A 19,442-nucleotide genomic window follows, 5' to 3' on the forward strand; every position below is an offset into this window, starting at 1 on the left:
AGTGGTTTGGAGAGAGTACTTGATGTGAGAGATTTATTTCTGGAGGTTGGAGACGTTCACCCAGAGAACATCAGGATGGGTGGCGCCATGGCTGCTTTTGATTGGACTTCGGACGAGGAAGAGAATCAGCATCATCAGTAGCAGGGACGTGCTGTGGAGGGAGCGCAGGTGGCCAGCAGAGAAGGGAGCAACAGAGGGGTCGAGTTCGCAGGAGGCACTACCCACCTAACAGGGTCTACAGACAGAGGCTCAGCTTCCTTGACCTGTCACAGAGCAGTGCTTCCGAAAGCTGAGATTATCACGTCAGGTGGTCGCAGACACCTGCAGCCTCCTAGAAGAAGAGCTGTTCCCAACTGGGCCTGGTGGCCACGTATTACCAGTGACTGTGAAAGTCATCATTGCCCTCAATTTCTTTGCTTCTGGCTCCTTCCAGGCTGCTACTGGAGACATAGCGAGGGTCTCCCAGCCGGCTGCACATAAATGCATAAGGCAGATTACGGATGGATTGTTTGCCAGGGCTGGGAGTTATGTAAACTTCCCCTGTGATGATAATAGCCAGAATGAGTGGGCACTCTGATTCGCATCTCTGGCTGACTTCCCACAGGTACAGGGTGCCATCGATTTCACACACGTGGCAATCCGAGCACCTCCAGATCAACCAGGAGCATTCGTCAAGCACAAGGGATTTCATTCCATCAAGGTTCAGCTGGTGTGCAACCACAGGAAAAGGTTCATGTAGGTCTGTGCCAGAGTCCCTGGGAGCTGCTATGATGTTTCCATCCTGCAGCAGTCCAACATCCTCGACATGTTCAGACCTGGAACCAGCCTTAAAGGATGGCTGCGAGGTGACAAAGGATACCCCCTTCAAACCTGGCTGATGTCACCTCTCAGGAACCCCACAATGAACACCAGGAGCGCTACAATGGGAACCATATGACAACCAAATGTGTAATCGAGCAAACCATTGGCATGCTCAAGATGCGCTTCAGGTGCTTGGACAGGTCCGGAGGTGCCATTCAGTACTCGGTAGCGAGGGTCTCCAGGATAATCGTGGTGTGCTGCACAACATAGCGCAGCAGCGAGGACTAAAGGCGTAGGAAGAACAAGCTACTCAGCACTCTTCATCCAATGAGGATTCCAATACCGAGGAGAAGGAAGAGGAGGAGGAGGAGGAAGATGGAGGGCCCAGCTTCAGACTAGCCAATCACATTGCTGCTCAGGATCTGGTTGGGGGGGGTGGGTGGGTGGGCAATGGGTGAGACATGCAAACCCCTTGAGAGGAGTTTGCACTTTCATCTCCCTTACCACCATCCTCCCTCTCTTGAACCAGCGGCACATCACTCCTGCCTCTCTGCGGGAGCGCAGCTTGGAGGAGATCAGTGACGCCTTGTAAGCCCATGTCTAATCTGTCTGTTATCCTGTGTAAGGCGGTAGACATGTTGGTGTTCATAGCTTGCATGGCCGTCGTCAGGACCTGCAGGGACTGATTAGTGCTCTGCAATTCAAGTTCCACAGAGGAGGCACACTCTCTCAATGGAAGACAAATTTACAACAGCCTGCGACATCAGTCCACTAAAGTTTGAGCTGGACTCGTCCATCCTCTGGGACATTATGGAGAGTGTGCCTGGCATGACTGCCAGTACCTCGCACATTTGCTGCTGACCCTCTATCATTCTCCTTTTCATTGTTGGCCCCCCGGTTTCAGCATCTCTGTGCTGCTGAGCAGAGCTTGGAGAGGAGTGCGTCCTCCGACGCGTACTTTCCACAGCTGTCCCTACCACCACTCTCTGCTCGTGCTCACTAGTGAACTGTGATTGACCTGGTGAGATCCCACCTAACTGTCTAACAGGACCCACCGAAGTGCTCGTATCCGCGCTGGTGCCTGGTTCACATGTGTCCTGTGTCGGTGCACCCTGAGCAGGAATCAGCTCCTCCGAGGAATCCGCCTCAACAAAGGGCAGGGGCTGCTGCTCTTCGTGTGATGGCCCTGAAGGAGAGAAGAGATTGATATGATTTCGTAAATGGAATATAAAAATGTTGAAATACACATGATTAAGGTGATCATATTTCATTAGGTGCTGAATTCAAGTCAAGATGACTTGGGTCTGAGAGATTAATTCTGTGATCCTGCAGCAATGAATTACCAGACTTGCCATCTCCAATGCTCAGGGATTGCAGGGAGGATGAGTAAACTGGCCACGGCACCATGGTTCAGGGGGCCCTTCAAGTGGGGGGAGTAAAAAGGAATGTGGTTGCAGTGGGCGACAGTATAGTTAGAGGGATAGATACTGTTCTCTGCAGCCAAGAGCGAGAGTCCCAAAGGCTGTGTTGCCTACCCGGTGCCAGGGTTAAGGACATCTCCTCAGGGCTGGAGAGAAACTTGGAGTGAGAGGGGGAGGATCCAGTTGTCGTGATCCACGTAGGTACCAACAGCATAGGTAGGACTAAGAAAGAGGTTCTGCTGAGGGAGTTTGAGCAGCTAGGAACTAAATTAAAAAGCAGAACCACAAAGGTAATAATCTCTGGATTATTACCTGAGCTACAAGCAAATTGGCACAGGGTAAATCAGATCAGAGAGATGAATGCGTGGCTCAAAGATTGGTGTGGGAGAAGTGGGTTTCGATTCATGGGGCACTGGCACCAGTGGGGAAAGAGGGAGCTGTACCGTTGGGACGGACTACACCTGAACCATGCTGGGACCAGAGTTCTGGCAAACCGAATAACTAGGGCGGTAGAGAAGGCTTTAAACCAAATAGGGTGGGGGAAGGTTCAAGTGGGGCGAAGTTTAGATTGATAAAGAGAAAAGACAAGGAAGTAGTACAGGAAAGTGATGGGGGTAATGATAAACAGAGTGTGTCAGGAAGGGACAGAGCGTACAAACATAAGAGTGCACTAGGAAATGGGGCGGGGGTAGGAAAGAATAGTAAAAAGACAAAATTAAAAGTTCTTTATCTGAATGCGTGCAGCATTCGTAATAAGATAGATGAATTAACGGCACAAACAGAAACAAATGGGTATAATCTCGTGGCCATTACAGAGATGTGGTTGCAAGGTGACCAAGGTTGGAAGCTAAATAGTCAGGGTTATTTAACATTTTGGAAGGATAGGAAAAAAGGTAAAGGTGGTGGGGTAGCTCAGTTAATAAAGGATGAAATTGGTATAATAGTGAGAAATGATCTTGGCTCAGAAGATCAAGATGTCGAATCAATTTGGGTGGAGGTAAGAAATAGCAAGGGAAAGAAATCACTGGTGGGAGTAGTATATAGGCCCCCTAACAGTAGCTACACTGTAGGGCAAAATATTAATCAGGAAATAATGGGGGCTTGTAAAAATGGTAATTCAATAATCATGGGCGATTTTAATTTTCACATAGATTGGACAAATCAAATTAGCAAAAATAGCCCTGAGGAGGAATTCATAGAGTGTATTAGGGACTGTTTCTTAGACCAATACATCGGGGAACCAACCAGGGAACGGGCCATTTTGGATCTGGTGATGGGTAACAAAACAGGATTAATTAATGATCTCAAAGTAAAGGATCCCTTGGGAAGCAGTGATCATAATTTGATAGAATTTCACATCCAGTTTGAGAGCGAGGATCTTGGGTCTGAAACTACTGTATTAAATTTAAATAAGGCCAATTATAAAGAAATGAGGCTGAAGTGGACTGGGTAAACAGATTAGATGGTATGATGGTGGATAAGCAGTGGCAAACATTTAAAAAGATATTTTATGTCTCTCAACAAAAATATATCCCTGTTAGGAGGAAAGATTCCACAAAAAGCTTCATTTTCAAAATGGCGATCTGTAACTAGTGGGGTGCCTCAGGGCTCAGTGCTGGGGCCTCAACTATTTACAATATATATCAATGACTTGGATGAAGGAACAGAGTGTATTGTGGCCAAATCTGCTGATGACACAAAGATAGGTGGAAAAGCAAGTTGCGAGGAGGACACAAAGGGGCTGATTTTCGGATGGCTGAGTGGGTGCGTTGGGGCCGGGGGGGGGCCTCCAAAAATGTCAGAATCCTGGAGCGGGTTCGGAGCCCGGCTCCACCTGCTGACATCCGGGTTCCCCAACGACGCGTTTGGGGGCGCACGCAGCTCCCACATGCGGGACTCCCACCGGCAATTAAAGCCGGCGGGATGATAATTTACATTGTTATTTAGATAGTTGAGGTACTTGACAGACCTCATTGAGTGGAGATTTTGGCAGGGGTGCAATTTTGAAGGATCCTCAGCGTGTTTCCCGTGCTGTGGGAAACACTCCCTGTTGGAGCAGACGTGTTTCAGCCAGCAGTCAGTGGGAGATGCAAAGGATTATTTGACAGGTGGCGGGAAAACCTCATTTATTGCAGCAGGGCACTCTGTCACTTCAGACAAAGTTTTGGCTGCAACACCTTTGTCTTTCCACTCAAAATTATTAATTTATACCCTAAACTCTGCTGTGCAAACACAGTTACCTACTTTGTGGACCCCCTAAAACTCACACCATCAGGATGGGGGTGCCATAGCTGCATTCATCACTTCATCCGAGGACGAGCAACATCACCAGCCTCGCCAGGCATGCCGTCCACCTCCACCACATGGAGCTCCACAACACAGTGCTGCACCACAGGCACCTGCACAAAATATTCGTGCAACTACACATACACCCACTGTAGGGTGACCCAATGGGTGGCATCAAGTGTGGGTGTTCATGGTGAACCTCATGAAAGGGACTTATTACACAAGCCAGTCAAGAATGGCCAAGACGTGGCAGTAGTGGTGACAATAATAATATTTAATGTGCCATTAACAAAAATCAAATATAAATAAAAAACATGACAAACCGTCAAACACCCTTGTGCATCCCTTTGTGCTCACAAAACCTTTGCCTTACGCTTCCTACTACTCCTACGTGGTGCTTCCCCTGTGGCTGCAGCAGAGATAGTGGCAGGTTGCTCTTGTTCATGCCCTGACCGATTAGATGCTTTGGGCCGACGCCCTCTGGGTTTCAGTGCCCATGAGGGCCCCTCCAAAGACTGCTCCACCTGCATCTGTGCAGGGGCAGATTCGACCACCTGGAGAGGAGGCAGCATTGTGGGTACTGGTTGAGAGGGGGGCAATGGGTGAGACGTGTGAGCGCTTTGAGTGGCGTCCCCACTTCCATGTCCCCTTTCGCCATCATCCCTCTCCTGGGCCAGGCCCACACCACTCCTGCCACACTGCTGGACGACAGTTTGGAGGACATGTGTGAAGCCTTGTAAGGCCCGTGCTAGTGTATCTGCCTGCTTGTTTGAGGCGGCAGAATGTTGTTCACTATGATTCCGAAGGGCCGTTGCCAGGGCCTCAATGGACTCATTGGTGAGCCATGCTTGAAGCTCGATGGAGGCTAGCCTTCCCTCCATCACAAACATTCCAGCACTTACCAGCGACACTATCCCAGAGATGCCCTCACGTCCCTGTGACAGTATCTCAGAGATCCCCTCCTGTACCTGTGCCACCATTCCACTCATGCAGGAGTTGGACTCCTCCATCCTCTGCACTATTGTGGAGAGTGCGCGTGGCACCTGTTCCAGCACCTCGCAAATGTGAGGATGCCCCTGGATCATTCTCCTTTTAAAGGATGGCCCCCAGGGTTCAGCATCTGTGTCCAGCTGAGCAGAGCCTGAAGAAGAACGCTCCCTTCGAAGCAGACTCTCCACAGCTGTCCCTGCCACCAGTGTCTGCTCGTGCTCACATGTGTGTGGTGACTCACCATGTGCGACCCCAACTAACTGAGGACGGGGACCCACCGAGGTGTGTGTATCTGCGCTGGTGGATGGCTCGCTCAGATGTTACGGTGCCCCATCAGAGGCCGGCAGGTCCTCTGAGGAATTACCCTCCGCCATCACAGCGATCGCTGAAGGCCCTGTAAGAGAACAGAAGGCAATATTAAGCATGATGACAGATGTTGAGGTGCTGAAGATGGCAAGGCATGTTAACATCATTTGCTATTGTGAGTGCTGAATGTTAAAGTTCTGTCACCAGCCGTTTGTTGGGTGGCAGTCTCGGCGTCCCCGACGGACAGGCACTCGAGGGTACGGCTCACTTCAAGAGCTTCCTGCTCCGCGTCCGTGAGGACGACCTGATGTTGTCCTCCCTCCGGTCTTCACCCTCTCCCATGCATTCTGGGTTCTCTTCTCCTATAAGGGGAGAAAGTAGAGAGGTGTGAGTGAGGGATGGTGACATGGTCAACCGCTGAATGCATTGGTTTGGGTGAGGCTGACCTTGAAAGAGATGCATCAGAGGGTGAGTATGAGTCAGAGCTATGACATTGTATGAGGATTGGGTTGAGTGGTAGTGGTGGGGTGAGTACTGGGGAGGTGAGTAAGTGCAGGTAAGTTGAGGATGAGGTTTGAGTGGGTGTGAGGAGTGATGTGATAGAGTAGTGTTGGCAGTGCAGAAGGAGTTGTGGGGTGGGGGCGGTGATGTGGAAGACGGAGTGTAGGAGAATGAGTAAGTGTACTCACTTTGGCTGACCTAGTTAGGTCATTGAAGCACTTCCTGCACTGGGTCCATGTACAGGAGACGCTGCTGCTGCTGGTGGTGACCTCCTCTGCCACCTCGAGCCAGGCCTTCTTGGTGGCAGAGGCAGGCCACTTCCTCCCGTCTGCCGGGTAGAAAATCTCCCTCCTCCTCCTCACCCCATCCAGTAAGACCTGGAGTGAGGCATCAGTAAATCTGGGAGCAGCCTTTCCCCTGGGCTACTCCTTTCTATAATTTTGGTTGTTTGCTGCAGGAGCAGCATTGGAGGACTGCCCCTTTAAATCGGGCTCCTCCAGCTGACAGCCTGTGATGCGGGAGTGCAGTCCGCCCGCTGCGCAGGTTTCCGACGGCGCCCCCGCTGCCATCCCGCCTCCCTGGTAATATCGGGCCCAAAGTGTCTGCAAAGGGATATTGACAGGTTAAGCGAATGGGCAAAAATTTGGCAGATGGAATATAATGTGGGAAAATGTGAAGTCATCCACTTTGGGTGGAAAAATAATAAAGCAAAATATTATTTGAATGGAGAAATATTACAAAATGCTGCGGCACAGAGGGATCTGGGTGTCCTCGTACATGAAACACAAAAAGTCAACATACAGGTGTAATCCGGAAGGCGAATGGAATATTGGCCTTTATTTCTAGGGCGATGGAGTATAAAAGCAGGGAAGTCATGCTACAACTGTACAGGGTGCTGCTGAGACCACATCTGGAGTACTGCGTACAGTTCTGGTGCCCTCATTTAAGGAAGGACATACTTGCATTGAAGGCAGTTCAGAGAAGGTTCACTAGGTTGATTATGGAAGGGTTGCCTTATGAGGAAAGATTGAACAGGTTGGGTCTATACTCATTGGAGTTTAGAAGAATGAGAGGAGATCTTATTGAAACATATAAGATTCTGAGGGGACTCGATAGGGTAGATGCTGAGAGGATGTTACCACTCATGGGGGAATCTAAAACTAGGGGTCTCAGAATAAGGGGTCACCCGTTTAAGATGGAAATGAGGAGGAATTTCTTCTCCCAGAGGGTCGTGAATCTTTGGAATTCTTTACCCCAAAAAGCTGTGGAGGCTGAGTCATTGAATACATTCATGGCTGAGTTGGACAAAGTTTTGAACAGCAAGGGAATCAAAAGATATGGGGAAAGGGTGGGAAAGTGGAGTTGAGGTAAAAATCAGATCAGCCATGATCTCATTAAATGGCGGAGCAGGCTCGAGGGGCCGAATGGCCTACTCCTGCTCCTATCTCTTCTGGTCTTATGGTCTTATGGGGGGCAGGTATGCCACTCGTCTCTAAAGCGTCCTGTTCAGCATTGGTGAACTCCACAATCTGCAGTAGTCCACCTCCGGTCCTCTCCCTCTCCCTTGTATTTTGCACTCTCTTCTCCTGCAAGGGGGCACAACAAACCTATGAGTGTCTGTAAGGCATGTGCGCATCCGGTGGATACAGTGCATTCGATGAGGGCGACAATAAGGCAGATGCATCATGAATGGCACTGACGTGCATTTGAGGAACCTGGTGACAGTGCCATTTGAGAACATATGCTGAGAATCGGGGGAGCTGACTGAGGTGGGATCACATTACACAAGGATTGGGGTGAGTGGCAGTGGTGGATGGAGGAAGGGGGAGGTGGGGAAGTGCATTGAAATGGAACGATGAGTGCTGCTGAAACTTAAGTGGGTGTGAGGAGTGATGTGAATGGAATATGCTTGAAAAGACAGAGTGAGAGAGGGTGCACTACAGGATGTAGGTGAATCTGCAACTTTGCTCACCTTTCCTGACCTGGTTAGGTCATTAAAACATTTCCTGCACTGGATCCAAGTCCTCATTATTATGCTCCTGCTGCTCACCTCTTGGGCCACCTCCAGCCATGCCTTCTTTGTTGTGGCTGCAGCTTTCTTTTTCCCATTTCTTGGAAATAGGATATCTTTCCTTGCTCTCACTGCACCCAGCAGTACGTCCAGGGAAGCCTCTTTGAATCTGAGCTCAGCCTTTGCCCTCCTTGTTTCCATTTTTCTCCTTGTACTTAACTGAACACCAAACACAAACCACAAAACTCTAAGGGGGTTAAATTGGATAATTCCTGAAAACAGACGCGGGGATTGCGGTAAGTCTTTAACTCGTGCCCGTTCATTGTGTTGGAGGCAGCACGTTAAATTCATGCTACCTGCGCTGTTGATTTTCTGCACGCATCAGTAGAGGGGCCCGATATTACGAGTGGCTAGCGCTACTTAAAGGCAGCCCACACCTCTTAAAGAGGAGGTGCATTGTGGCTGCAGGAAGAGGTGGGAGTCGTTTGAAAACTGAATCTGTGCTGTGATACTTTGAGGAATGGCTGAACATGCAAGAGAGCGTGCACCAAGGTTTTCTAATGATGCACTGGTGCAAGAGGTGGAGAGAAGGAGGGACATCCTGTATCTGCAGGGGCGCAGGAGGCCTTCGAGGCATATGCTCAGGAGGCAGAGGGAGGAAGTAGCGGTGGAGGCAAATGCCAGGAATATAGCTCCAAGAACATGGATGCAGTGCAGAAAGAAGCTTAATGACCTGACATGAGTTGTCAAGGTGAGTGAGTTCAATCTTCAAATGGCATATCCTACAACCTGCAACATCAGCCTCATCCACTGCTCAATTCACTAAAACCTCATCACCCACCTACCAACAATCTCTATCAATCAGTACTCAACCATTCAAATCATAGGCTTTATCTCATCCTTACACACTTGGATCTGTTGCAAGCATCACTCCAGCAACTCAGCTCACACGCACTGGTAGCTATTCAACCATGACAGCTAAATCATCCAAACATATTGCAGGACACTCACTGACACATTTCTCTCTTTCTTGCAGGTGAAGGTGGCGCATAACAGGAGGCAGCAACAAATAAATGGAGGAAGACAAGCAAGCCTGCATGTTTTAACCCCCATGGAGGAGACAGTGCTGGCCATCATGGGAAGGGCCATCGCTGAGGCCATGGCCACTGGCGGCGCTGGAGGAATCGATGATGAGGGTCTCTGCATACCTAATCCTCTTTCTCTCTTCCCACTTCTCCCTCATCCCACAATCTTTTCTGCCTCACAAGCTGCAGTTGGTGTAAGCACGCACTTCTTACATTCTCCTCTCCCCTCACCACAACCCAACCCTTGTCCCTTTGTCATTTCAAATACCCAAGAACTGGAATCTTCCCAGTCAGAGGAGGAAGAGGAAGAAGACAGTGATGATGGAGAGACTCCGTCACTCAATCTTACACTTGCAGCCACCAGCTCAGAGACTAACACTGTGCTTCCTTTAAAGGACAGGATAGAGGAGGGATCTGAACGTAATGAGACACCGGGCACAAGTGCGCAGGAGCCAGGGCGGGGGGAAAGGACACCACAGGTGCCAGTTCACTGGAGGGTGAGGTCGCTCACTAGTTCTGCTGCAGAGGAGTCAGATGAGGATTTTGATGGCCCAGACTACAGAAGGTAGTCTGGGCCATCAAATCCTTGGTGCATTGGAAAGCCTGCCAGAAAGCCTGCGCACAATGTCAAGGAGCATGGAGGAGTTAATCAACCTATTAACTTGGCTCAGGACTTTGCGCAGAGCTTGGAGCCCAACCTTTCCAACATGGAATGAGTGGTCATCTCCATCAGCACATCTGTAGAACCCAGCATGATGCAGTGTCCGATGACCGATGTCACGGCTTCCATTGCAGCACAAATAGCTTCCATCAAAGCTCTGACTGCTGCCTTGGAATCTCAGCTTGTTGCCATCGTGGCTCTGAGTACCACTGTAGAAAGGGGCTCCAGGGCCTCACAGCAGTCTAGCTGTTCTCCAACAGATCACCAGGATTGCTGGGGCGCTGCCCCGGGAGAGTGGCAGTGACTCCATGGAACAGGAACTTACTGTCCTCTTTCAGGTTGACAGCATTCCTGTCCCCACCCCTGCCACTCTGCCGGTGCCCGCTGTTGCCTGTCAGCCGGCCAGGCCAGACTGGTGCAGCCCAGGCTGAGATGGTGCAGCCTGAAGCCGGGCCCTCTCGGCCCAGAGCTGCTCGAAGGTGTCCTCCACAGCCATCTGTAATCTCCTCAATTGAAGGGCAACAGCCTCCCACCACCCATGCTCCCGCCACTGGGGAAGAACCTTGTAGGAGCAGTAGGAACGGTAAAGGCACACGGATGACAGGCACTATGGGGATGCACAAGGGTGATTAGCTTAATTTTGTATGCATTATTTAATGATTGAATTGATAAATTTGGATTTGAATTTGCATTTGGTAGTGATTTTTATTTCCGCAGTGAACTGAGGAAAGAACCAATAAGTGTTGTCAGAAAGAGGACGGTGTGATGGTCAGTGATAGAGGAAAGGTAAGGAGTTTGGGCCTGTTGGTGAATGGGGAGATGTTGGTGAGATTACTGTTATCTCTCATGAATAACCTGATCACGTAGAGCTCTGGAAGAAAGGGGCTGTCTACATTGTAACATCCCTTCCTCTTCCTCTTCCTCCGCTTCTTCCTTCTCCTCCTCGTGCTCCTGTTCCTCAGCTTTTCTCCTGATAGGTGGTGGCAAAGGCTGTTGCCTCATAATGTCTACATTGTGCAGCATGCAGCATACTACCACAAATCTCGATACCTGCTCAGCTGAGTACTGGATGGCTCCTCCAGAGCAGTCCAGGCAGCGGAAGTGTTGCTTGAGGACGCTGATGGTGCGCTCTATGATGTTCCTTGTGGCAGCATGGCTCTCGTTGTAGGCCTGCAGTGCACGTGTGCATGGGTTCCTGACTGGAGTCATGAGCCATGTCATGAGGGGATAACCCTTGTCGCCCTGTGGCCAGCCTTTGACTTGCCATGCTGGTTCAAATACAGGTGGAACAGAGGACTGCCGCAGAATGAAAGAATCATGACCGCTAGCGGGCATTGACTTGCATGATGCACTGCCTGTGGTCGCACATCAGCTGCACATTGAGGGAGTGGAATCCCTTTATGTTCATGAATATGACCGAGTTCAGACGAGGAGCACGCATGGCAATGTGCATGGAGTCAATGGCACCCTGCACCATGGGGAAGCCTGCAATGCGAGCAAACCCTCGTGCTCGCTCCTCCTGATGTCTTTGGCAAGTGGGAATGAGATGTTCATGTTTCTCATTGTATAGAGAACCTCAGTGACCTCCCTTATACTGCAGCACACTACAAACTGTGAGATGTTACTTATATCTCCAGCAGCAACCTGAAAGGAGCTAGAGGTGTAAAAATTAAGAGCTACGGTCACCTTAACAGCCGCAGACAATGTTGTTCTTGCCCTGCTTTGAGGCTGCAGTTGTGTTTGCAGCAGTTGACAGATTTCAGTCACAACCTCTTTTGTGAATCAAAGTCATTGCACGCACTGGTCATCGCTGAAGTTGGGGTAAGAGAGCTGCTCCCTGAAGACCCTCCGCGGATATGGCTTCCTGTTGAGTGCCCTGCTTCTCCTCCTCCTCCCCCTTTTAGCAGCTTGTCCTGGTCAATCTGGTCATTATCCCATTGCTGTTTGTGGGGCCTTGCTGTACACAAATTGGCTGCCTCGTTTCCTACATTACAACAGTGACTACACTTCAAAAGTAATTCATTGGCTGTAAAGCACTTTGGGAGGTCCTTGGATCCTTATAAATGAAAGTTCTTTCATTCTTTAATCAGCTCTGTGGTGCAATGGATAGCACATTGGACCTCCAGTCAATAGCTGAAAAGACCATTCAAAGGTTCGAGTCCGATTTTAGCAAATGTTATACCCAGCAACTACAGGCCAGTCAGCACAACGGTGGTGAGGAAACTTTTGGAGGCAATAATCCGAGACAAAATTAATTGTCACTTGGAAAGATATGGGTTAATAAATGACAGCCAGCATGGATTTGTTAAAGGCAAATCGTGTTTTGACTAACTTTATTGAGTTCTTTGATGAAGTAACGGAAAGAGTTGATGAAGGTGGTACAGTTGATGTTGTATATGTGGACTTTCAAAGAGTGTTTGTTATGGTACCACTTGTTAGCAAAATTGACACCCATGGGATTAAAGGTGACAGCGGCAGCAAGGGTACGAAATTGGCTAAGAGACGAAAGCAGACAGTAGAGGTGAACGGTTGTTTTTCAGACTGGGTGGAAGCATACAGTGGTGTTCCCCAGGGGTCGGTATTAGGAGCACTGTTATATATTAATGACCTGGACTTGGGTATACAGGGCATAATTTCAAAGTTTTCAAAGGGCAGGGGAATGGGACTAATTGGATAGCTCTTTCAAAGAGCTGGCACAGGCATGATGGGCTGAATGGCCTCCTTCTGTGCTGTATCATTCTATGATTCTATGATTCTATTCCCACGATCTTGGGCGTTTGTCGCCTACTATCGCCCCCCCACCCTTCCCCGCTCCGATCCCATCTCCGCGATAATATCAGGGCCACTGTTTCAGTGGGAAACCCTCTCTGCCAATATTGCTGATTGGCTACAGATCTCACTTATTGACTAAGACTGGGATGATCTACAATATCAGTTATACAGTGATGCATTTACTTCTGTTTTCTCAGCTGTTCTAATATTAAATGTTTTCTTCTTGTTTTATCTAAATGATGTTAACTTTACTTTAGATTCAATCTGTCAGTTTGCAGCATTTGGTTTCATAACTTCCATACGTTGGTCCTATGTTTAAATATTGCAAATAAAAATTGTGGCAGTATAATGTAGTGTCCGTATTATCTTCTAAGCCCACTTTGGTACCATGCTGCATGTTATCCCCTCCCCCAGAGGAACCTATTAATGTAATGAGACAACATTCAGTCTTACAGTGCTCACCATGGCGGTTGTTATTTAGTATTGGTTATGTGACGATGTGCTCGCTCTCTCCTGGGACTTTTAATTTCCGTTCCTCTAATGAGCTGCAAAGCTCTGAAGGCTGGTGTCGTTCCTTCTAGACTCTTCTGTGATACAGATAATGAGGACACTGATAGGTGCCTAGGAGACTGGATAGCTCTAGGCACAGCAATGGTCTGATAACACTCTACACCAGTTCTGCCACAGTGAAACAGCTATCATTCTCATTTGTAACGGTTTATCATTGTGCACAATGTAGCAGATGTCACCATAATGACAGTTGCAGCCTAAAAGTGAATAAGACAGAATAACCCTATTCCTCTATCAAATAGTGCTAGTTTGATTTAATGAGAAATTGCTAATTAGTTGGAAAGCCTATTGCTCCATAATGTAATGTCTAGCTAAATACAATGTTATTAAGGCAGCCATGTTGAGTCCCGTGCATTAAGTCACATTTTTTTCCTCACCTCACACTCTTCCAAGTTCATTTCAGAATCGCGTGTCAAACCACTGATGTGGAAAGGTTTACTTTTCCGGAAAGAAAAGCCAATTGATTATTTGCAATCAAAATGATAATCCGGGACAAAATTAATAGTCACTTAAACAAGTGTGGATTAATAAAGGAAAGCCAGCACGGATTTGTTAAAGGCAAATTGTGTTTCACTAACTTGATTGAGTTTTTTGATGCGGTAATAGAGAGGTTGATGAGGGCAATGATGTTGATGTGTATATGGACTTTCAAAAGGTGTTTGATAAAGTGCCACATAATAGGCTTGTCAGCAAAATTGAAGCCCATGGAATAAAAGGAGCAATGGCAGCATGGATACAAAATTGGCTAAGTGACAGGAAACAAAAAGAAGTGGTGAACGGTTGTTTTTTGGACTGGAGGAAGGTATACAGTGGTGTTCCCCAGGGGTCAGTAGTAGGACCACTGCTTTTTTTAATGTATATTAATGACTTGGATTTGGGTGTACAGGGCTCAATTTCAAAGTTTGCAGATGACACGAAACTTCGAAGTATAGTAAACAGTGAGGAGGATAGTAACAGACTTCAAGAGGACATAGACAGGCTTATCGAATGGGCGGACACATGGCAGATGAAATTTAATGCAGAGAAGTGCAAAATGATACATTTTAGCAGGAAGAATGAGGAGAGGCAATATAAACTAAATGGTACAATTCTAAAAGGGGGTGCAGGAACAGAGAGATCTGGGGATAAATGTGCACAAATCTTTGAAGGTGGCAGGACAGATTGAGAAAGTGGTTAAAAAAGCATACAGGATCCTGAGCTTTATAAATAAAGGCATAGAGTACAAAAGTAAGGAAATTATGATGAACCTTTATAAAACACTGGTTCAGCCACAACTGGAGTATTGTGTCCAATTCTGGGCACCGCACTTTAGGAAGGATGTGAAGGCCTTAGAGAGAGTGCAGAAAAGATTTACTAGAATGGTTCCAGGGATGAGGGACTTCAGATACGTGGATAGACTGGAGAAGCTGGGGTTGTTCTCCTTAGAGCAAGAAGGTTGGAAGGAGATTTGATAGAAGTGTTCAAAATCATGAAGGGTTTAGATAAAGTAAATAAAGAGAAACTGTTCACATTGGTGGAAGGTCGAGAACCAGAGGACACAGATTTAAGGCGATTTGCAAAACAACCAAAGGCCACAAGAGGATAAGCCTTTTTACGCAACGAGTAGTTATGATGGAAGCAGATTCAATCGTGGCTTTCAAAAAGGAATTGGATAAATATTTGAAGGGAAAAAATTTGCAGGGTTACGGGGAAAGAGCAGGGGAATGGGACTAACTAGATTGCTCTTACAAAGAGCCAGCACAGGCTTGATGGGCCGAAAGGCCTCCTTCTCTGCTGTAACCATTCTATGATTCTATGATATGGAAGAATGTTGTGGCAATGCAGAAAATGAAGCAGAGGGAAGAAAGGGTCTTTGGCATCAGAAAAAGAATGACTTGGAAAAGTTGAAATGTGTTCCCAGAATATTGCAAGAAAGAAAGAAAAACTTGCATTTATATAGCGCCTTTCACGACCTCAAGACGTCCCAAAGCTCTTTACAGCCAATGAAATATTTTTGAAGCATAGTCACTGTTATAATGTAAGAAACACCACAGCCAATTTGCGCACAGCAAGATCCCACAAACAGCAATGTGATAATGACCAGATAATCTGTTTTAGTGATGTTGGTTGAGGGACAAATATTGGCCAGGACACCAGTGCGAACTCTCCAGCTCTTCTTCAAAATAGTGCCATGGGATCTTTTACATACACCTGAGAGGGCAGGCTGGGCCTTGGTATAATGTTTCATCTGAAAGAGATGGGGGGAGGGGTCAAAGATAGTCTGGAGGACTTGAGAGGTGATAGGGAGGAATTCCACCATGCAATGGCAGAGCTGGATATCTGATGAACTAACAGATGGAAAATTGTGGGGAGTGTGGTCGTAATTTCTCATTGTACACAGATGTCAGGATTAATCTCATTATTGTGATATTAATGTTATTTTATGAACATAAATACTTCCCCCATTATCTTTTTTCTTAAACTTTATTTTTAAAATTATTTCTGAATAACATACTCTATGAAACATGAAACTTTTTTCAAGAACTTGCATTTATCTCTCGGAAATATCCCAAAACGCCTCCCAAACAATGAGATGCATTGAAGTGCAGTCACTATTTTATATGCAGTAAGGTCCCACAAAATCTTTAACAACCACTTAAACCACATCCTCATCTAAAGGACACAGGGGTAGATCTTGACTTTGTGTGAGTGTGAAATGGGTTGTAGCGCATCGGCAGTCTGTCTTACATCTCTCCCCATTTTTACGAACACACAATGACAGACAGGAAAGGGCCCTCTGGTCCATCCAGCCTGTCTCACACAATTGTGATACCTTGCGTACGACAATATATACACTCCCCACACCCCACCCGATAGCCATGTGGTCTCCTGGGAGAGGCAATAAAACAGATTAAAAACCCAGCTCATTTTGGGGGGAAAAATCTGGGAAATTCCTCTCTGACCCCTAGGTGATTGAAATTAGTCCAGGAGATCACCCTAGCCCTGATAATTCTATGCAGTACCTACCTTTTGTACGAGGTGATCTCCGCTCCAGCCAGAAACAGGTCCAGCTCTCGCTTGAAGCAATTCAGAGAATCAGTGTCCACCACATGAGCCGGCAGCCTATTCCAGAGGTCCACTATTCTCTGGGAAAAGAACCACCGACTGGCATTTAACCTAGATCTGGCCTTGTGCAACTTTAAATTGTGACCCCCCTGGTCCTCCCTAACGTATTTAATTGGAACAAACTGTCAACTCAAACACGATCTATTCCCTTCATCACCTTATAAACCTCGATCAGGTCACCCCGAAGTCTATGTTTCTCTAAAGTGTAGAGTCCCAGCTCTTTTAGCCTATTTTGATAACTAAGATGTTTTAAACTGGGAATTAATCTAATGGCCCTCCTCTGCACCCTTTCCAAAGCCTCAACATCACCCACCATGTGAGGAGAGCAAAACTGAACACAGTATTCTAACTGAGGCCTGACCAAGGTCTTGTACAAGGACAAAATAATATGTTTTGTCTTATAGTCAATTGTCCTATAAATGCATCCCAACACCCTATTTGCTCTAGCTATCGCTTCCGACATTGCTTGTGAACCTTTAGAGATCTATGCACTAGAACGCCCAGACCTCTTTCCTTCTCCACCTTCTATAATGCTTTTCCCTGGAGAGTGTATGTATGTTGAACATTCGCTTTGCCTAAATACATAACACTGCACTTTTCCAAATTAAACATCATTTTCCAATCAAGAGCCCAGTCCTCCAACACATCAAGATCCACCTGAAGCAGTCGAGCATCGTCTACAGTCCTGACACTCTCTCACAAATCTTAGTATCATCTGCAAACTTGCAGATCGTACCCCCAACACCTACATCTAGATCATTAATAAAAAATAGTAAAGAGCAACGGTCCCAACACCGATCCCTGTGGGACACCACTGGTGACCGGTCTCCAAACAGATCCAAATCCATCTATAACTACTTTCTGCCTATGTCCTTCCAGCCAGTTCTCAATCAATATATCACCATTAATACCAAAGGCTTTGATCTTGTAGAGAAGCCTCTTGTGTGGTACCTTGTCAAAAACTTTTTGGAAATCTAAATAAATAATGTCCACTGGGCTTCTCTCATTCACCATCTTGGTGACTCCTTCAAAAAATATAATGAAATTTGCAAGAAATTACTTCCTTTTTTTAAAGCCATGATGGGTATCCCCAGTATGTCCCTCTCTATCCAAATAGTCATATATTGCATCCCTAATGATTTCGATCAAGCATCTTTCCTATTACTGATGTCAAACTAATGGGCCTATAATTACCCGGGTCGGTCTTGTCTCTTTTTTTAAAGATGGGGACTACATTGGCCTCCTTCCAGGCCGTGGGATCCATCCCAGAGTGCAGTGAGCTATTAAAAATACGGGCAAGGGGCTCGCACAGCACCTGTCCCATCTCCCCGAGGACCCTCGGGTGGATATCATCCGGCCCGGCTGCTCTATCTATTTTCAGGTTATTAATTCTATCTAAAACAATATGTTCATCTATGTTAATATTACTAGTTTTTTTATTATCATCATTGAATTCTAACAGTCAAGCATCGTCTTCAAGTGTGAAGACTGATGCAAAGTACTCCTTTTAATATTTCCACCTTACCCCGTGAGACCTTTGTAACCTGCCCTTGAGCGTCCTTCGATGGCCTAATACAGTCTTTGACAGTCCTCTAACTCTTCATATAACTGGCAAAGTTTTTCCTGTTACTTCCACAATTGCCTGCAATCCTCTTTTCCATTATCCTTTTAGCTGATCTAACAGCAGCCTTTGTTTTCTTTAGCTGTTCTTGTACTTGACTCTGTTTAGTTGAGTATTAAATGCCTTTAGATTGTAGGAACATTTTTGTTTACATTTTATTTGTCTTTGTACATGACCTGTCAGCCACCTTGGCTTTTTCTTCCCACACTCCCTTCTTTTGACTTTGGGTACATATTTGTCTCCCACATTTTTTATCTTGTTCTTAAAAACTTTCCATTTGTATTCTACATTGGTCTCCTCCCCACCAAGTAAGGTTAGCCAATTAACCCGTCTGCCATTTTAGCAAAGTTTGCCCTTCTAAACTCTGGTATGAGTTGTAGATTTTCAGTACCTTTGGTTCTACCAGCCAATTGAAACCGTATAATGTTGTGGTCACTGTTGCCCAGATGTCCCCCACTATTGCACAAAGTGAATATCTACCCCACTGTCTCTAATAAGATAGCACTCCCTCAATATTGCACTGTAGTGTTAATCTAGACCATGTGCTTAAGCTCTGGATCGAAACTTGAGTCCACAGTTCTCTGATTCAGATGTGAGGGGATTACCAACTGTGCCAAGATGACCCTTAGACATTTGTCTGTTTTCCTGAGCCTCTTGGATCACATGATCCATTCCAGAGATGGGAGTCACATTGTTTAAAACTGGCCTCTGATTGGCTGAAAACTGGTGGCAAAAAGCCTTTGTTTGCAACCAGCTGAATGTCAGAATATTAAAGTCTGATCTGGCGTATTGTGGAAATGATCATGTCAATCTGTGAACATTATCTAAATGTTACATGGAATATTCTGGCTGTGTGATGACTTGCTGGGACCCCTCCAGAGTGGATGCTGCCAAAATGAGTTAGCTCCTCGGCCCTAAAGTGAAATAGACTGTGTTTACTCACTGATACCAGCTTTTCATTTCAGATTTATTAAACTGAATTCAAATTCTCAAACTGCCATGGTGGGATTTGAACTCACATTACTTGTAGGATTATTAGTCCCGGGGTTCTGGGTTACTAGTCCAGTAACATAACCACCATACTGCCATACCCATTCTTAACAATGATACATTTCCACTAATGTCGTTTGCAAACTTTACTCTCCAGTGATTCAGGTAACAGTGGGGTAAAAATTCTACCGTTGCACTCCAGCACGTATTTGGAAACAGTGAACTCCCAGCCTGTGCTTTTGTATCCATTAAAATTAATGGTTGGAAAATCACAGGCTGGGAGCATGCAATTGCCCATACGCACTCTTGATGCATTCTAGGA

This window comes from Heptranchias perlo, chromosome 2 (genome assembly GCF_035084215.1).
Source record: "Heptranchias perlo isolate sHepPer1 chromosome 2, sHepPer1.hap1, whole genome shotgun sequence".
NCBI lineage: Eukaryota > Metazoa > Chordata > Chondrichthyes > Hexanchiformes > Hexanchidae > Heptranchias > Heptranchias perlo.